This window comes from Borostomias antarcticus (assembly GCF_949987555.1).
Source record: "Borostomias antarcticus genome assembly, chromosome: 14".
Lineage (NCBI taxonomy): Eukaryota > Metazoa > Chordata > Actinopteri > Stomiiformes > Stomiidae > Borostomias > Borostomias antarcticus.
In genome coordinates, this window is record NC_140247.1 from 17,596,004 (window position 1) to 17,601,314 (window position 5,311).

Below are 5,311 nucleotides of genomic sequence, written 5' to 3' on the forward strand. Positions count from 1 at the left end.
AATGGGTGAATGAGAGGCCATTGTAAAGTGCTTTGAGTGCCGGCAAGACAAGTTTATTTTTATGTTAAGGTGGAAAAGCGCTATATAAGTGCAGTCCATTTACCATATATGTACAGCTCTGCGTTCCTGTGAAACCCCCTGACTACAGTTCAACTGGTCGTTTGATAAGATGTATTGCTGACATAAATGTGAGAGCTTCCTCCAGTTAAACCAGGACAAAAACTGAAGTATTGATCAATGGTGAAAAAGAGAGAGACTCGGTGCACTTAAAACCACTGTCCCTGAATACCAAATGCCAGGCAAGGCAACTTAAGAATCGTGCTGGACTCTTAGCTTTGAGGCCATATAAAGAATGTGACAATGGCCTCATTTTATCACCTTAGAAACATTGCGAAGGTGAAACCTCTCTTTTCTTAGACCGATACTGAGAGACTGATGCATGCTTTTATATCTAACTTACCCTTCATGAGCAATATACTTGAAAAAGTAGTTTTCAACCAAATAAACAACTTTTTAAATGAAAACAGTATTCCAGAGAGGTTCTAATCATAGTAGTACGAGTTGAAACAGTCTCCCAATCATGATCCGGGAGAGTTCCACATTTGTTGCTTTCAAAAAGCATCTAAAAAAATGGCTTATACATAATCAAACCTGCGAACATATATGAAGACTGAACAGCATCTCACACATAGCATTTTAGCATACAGCACTTTATATACAGCGCTTTATATACAGCACTTTAGCATTAGCTAGGTGGCGGTGAAGGCGGGGGACACCGACGGACCGGACCCGGGCGGCAAAGGCTGGCTCTGGGGACATGGAACGTGACCTCGCTGGGGGGGAAGGAGCCGGAGCTTGTGAGGGAGGTGGAGCGATACCAATTACACCTGGTGGGGCTAACCTCCATGCACAGCACCGGTGCCAGAACCAAACTCCTGGATAGGGGTTGGACCCTGTTCTTCTCCGGAGTTGCTCACGGTATGAGGCGTAAGGCAGGTGTGGCTATATTAGCTAGCCCCCAGCTGAGCGCCTCTGTGCTGGAGTTCAGTGGACGAGAGGGTCGCCTCCCTGCGCCTTAGGACTGTGGGGGGGGGGACTCTGACTGTGGTTTGTGCTTATGCACCGAACAGCAGTTCAGAGTACTCAGCCTTCCTGCAGACCCTGAGTGGAGTCCTTTTGGGGGCTCCTGCAGGGGACTCCAGTGTCCTACTGGGGGACTTCAATGCACACGTAGGCAATGATGGAGAAACTTGGAGGGGCGTGATTGGGAGGCATGGCCACCACGATCTGAACCCGAGTGGTGTTTTGTTGTTGGACTTCTGTGCTAGTCACGGTTTGTCCATAACAAACACCATGTTCGAACACAAGGATGCCCACAAGTACACCTGGCATCAGAACACCTTAGGCCGAAGGTCGATGATCGATTTTGTTATCGTATCATCTGATCTGAGGCCATGCGTTTTGGACACTCGGGTAAAGAGAGGGGCAGAGATGTCCACTGATCACCATCTGGTGGTGAGCTGGTTTCGATGGCGGGGGAAACTTCTGGACAGACCTGGAAAACCCAAGCGTGTAGTGAGGGTGAACTGGGAACGTCTGGAGGAAGAGCCTGTCCGGAGAGATTTCAATTGCCACCTCCGGCGGAGCTTCTCAGGCATCCCTGTGGAGGTTGGGGACATCGAGCATGAGTGGTCGGTGTTCAAAGCCTCCATTGCTGAAGCTGCGGCTGGGAGCTGTGGCCTGAGGGCCATAGGTACCTCAAGGGGCGGTAACCCTCGGACACCGTGGTGGACAGCGGTGGTGAGGGAAGCCGTCCGACTGAAGAAGGAGGCCTTCCGGGTTATGTTAGCCCGGGAGACCCCAGAAACAGTTGCAGGGTATCGACTGGCCCGGAGGGCTGCAGCTTCGGCCGTGACCAAGGCAAAGCAGCGGGTGTGGGAGGAGTTCGGAGAAACCATGGAGAAGGACTTTCGGTCGGCACCAAAGTGTTTCTGGAAGACCATCAGACACCTCAGGAAGGGAAAGCGGGGGACCATCCAAGCTGTATACAGCAAGGAGGGGACACTGCTGACCTCAACTGAGGAGGTTGTTGAGCGTTGGAAGGAGCACTTTGAGGAACTCCTGAACCCGACTAATCCACCCTCTACGATCGAGGCAGAGCCGGAAGATGATGGGGGGTCGTCAATGTCCTTGGAGGAGGTCACTGAGGTAGTCAAACAACTCCACAGTGGCAGAGCCCCAGGGACTGATGAGATCCATCCAGAAATGCTGAAGGCGCTGGGTGTAGAGGGGCTGTCTTGGTTGACACGCCTCTGTAACATTGCGTGGAAGTCTGGGTCAGTGCCGAAGGAGTGGCAGACTGGGGTGGTGGTCCCAATATTCAAAAAAGGGGACCAGAGGGTGTGTGCGAATTATAGAGGCATCACATTACTCAGCCTCCCAGGGAAAGTTTACTCCAAGGTGCTGGAAAGGAGGGTCCGGCCGATAGTCGAACCTCAGATCGAAGAGGAACAATGCGGATTTCGTCCTGGTCGTGGAACTACCGACCAGCTCTTCACTCTCGCAAGGATCTTGGAGGGGGCTTGGGAGTTTGCCCAACCTGTCTACATGTGTTTTGTGGACTTGGAGAAGGCTTACGACCGGGTCCCCCGAGAGGTCTTGTGGAGGGTTATGCGGGAGTATGGGGTGAGGGGGTCCCTACTTAGGGCCATCCAATCCCTGTACACCCAGAGCGAGAGCTGTGTCCGGGTCCTCGGCAGTAAGTCGTCGGCCTTTCCGGTGGGTGTTGGCCTCCGCCAGGGCTGCGCTTTGTCACCAATCCTGTTTGTGATTTTCATGGACAGGATATCGAGGCGTAGCCGGGGGGAGGTGGGTTTGCAGTTCGGTGAGCTGGGGATCACGTCACTGCTTTTTGCAGATGATGTGGTCCTGATGGCATCAGCTGCCTGCGACCTCCAGCACTCTCTGGATAGGTTCGCAACTGAGTGTGAAGCGGCTGGGATGAGAATAAGCACTTCTAAATCTGAGGCCATGGTTCTCAGCAGGAAACCGGTGGCCTGTCCGCTCCGAGTAGGAAATGAGTCCTTACCCCAAGTGAAGGAGTTCAAGTATCTGGGGGTCTTGTTCACGAGTGAGGGAACCATGGAGAGGGAGTTTGGCCGGAGAATCGGAGCAGCTGGTGCGGTTCTGCAGTCGCTATACCGCACTGTTGTGACGAAAAGAGAGCTGAGCCAAAAGGCAAAGCTCTCGATCTACCGGTCTATCTTCGTCCCCACCCTCACCTATGGTCATGAAGGATGGGTCATGACCGAAAGAACGAGATCACGGATACAAGCGGCCGAAATGAGTTTTCTCCGGAGGGTGGCTGGGGTCTCCCTGAGAGATCGGGTGAGAAGTTCAGTCATCCGGGAGAGACTCGGAGTAGAGCCGCTGCTCCTTTGCGTCGAAAGGAGCCAGTTGAGGTGGTTCGGGCATCTAGTGAGGATGCCTCCTGGGCGCCTCCCTAGGGAGGTGTTCCAGGCGTGTCCGGCTGGGAGGAGGCCGCGGGGTAGACCCAGGACTAGGTGGCGGGACTACATCTCCGCACTGGCCTGTGAGCGGCTAAAGATTCCCCAGGCAGAGCTGGTTGATGCTGCTAGGGAAAGGGATGTCTGGGGCCCCCTGCTGGAGCTGCTGCCTCCGCGACCCGACCCTGGATAAGCGGATGAAGATGATGATGACTTTAGCATTAGCACTTTGACTGTAGCACTTGATGAGCATCAGCACTTTATATATCCTCTTAGATTTAGTTTTTTTATTATCTTTATTATTATTGCAATTGCATTTTAATGTTTGTCCTTCTGTGAGTACTTCTTTTTAATGTTTAATGTTTGAGGACTGCGGATGGAAACTAGCTCCTAGCTAAATCCGGCATGTTTACACAGTCATGTATTTGTATGTGTTCATTAATATGCACTGTCCTCACCAAATAAACCAAAAAAAAAGAAGAAGAAAAAAGGTTCCAATCAGGTTTTAGATTCAATCACAGTACATAGACTGCTCTAACTACAATTGTCAATGATCTTAGACTCAGTGCTTCTGGAAACAAGGTCTCAGTTCTTATTCTCTTACATGTAGATTTAAGTGCTTTGTTTTACACAAATGACCACAGAATTCTAATCAATCGTCTAGTAAACTGGGTTGGTCTCTCTGAATGTGCTCTTAACTGGTTCCGAGCATACATTACAGAGAGATCATTTTATATTAGTCTCGGAAACAATCTTTCAAAGTAGCATGACATGTCTTCTGGTATTGCACAAGGACGCTCTCTTGGCCCCCTTCTTTTTTCACTATAGATGCTACCGCCATCATCGGACGACACCATGTTGATTTTCACAGCTATGCTGATGATGCACAACTCTACATGCTGAAGATACACAACTCTACATGCTGATGATGCACAACTCTACATGCTGATGATGCACAACTCAACATGCTGATGACACAACTCTACTCTACTCTCTTCTGTCAAACGAAATGACCCAAATGCCTTACGCCCCCTGACTAGCTGTCTGACCGCTATCAATCAATGGATGAGCAATATATATATATATATATATATATATATATATAATTATTAAAAGAGGATAAGACAGAGATACTCTTGGTTGGCCCCAAAGCCAAAAGAGATATCCTCTCCAGTGAGTTGGGAAATCTGGGTCACCTGAATAAAAAAAAAGTCTAAAAAAAGTCTACTATAGTTGTCATCTTAGATTCTGATTAAAATTTTAATGCCCACATTAACAAAGTAACAAGACAGCTTTCTTCTACCTAAGAAATATTGCTAAGGTACGCCCGATTTTAAATCAACAGGATGCTGAGAAGTTTATTCATGCTTCTGTTACAAGTAGACTGGACTACTGTAATGCTCTTTTTACTGGTCTTCCAAAAAAAGTATTTTGAGAAACTCCAGCTAATTCAGAACTCTGCCACCAGACTTTTAACCAGAACAAGGAAGAGAGAGCATATTACTCCTGTTCCAGCCACACTGCACTGGCTCCCTATACATTTTAGAATTGATTCAAAAGTCCCTGTCTCCCCATGTCCCTTTACGAGCCCTCAGGTCTCCCCATGTCCCTTTACGAGCCCTCAGGTCCTCCACAGCAGGTCTTTTAAAGATTCCCAAAGTCCCCCAAAACAAAATTGGGGAAGTTGCTTTTATGTACTAAGCACCTAAATTATGCAACACCATACCAAAGAGTATTAGCTTATAATTAGGAGCACTCCGCTTACTCTTTTATCCTCTTATCCTTAAAGGAAAATGCTCGTTTTT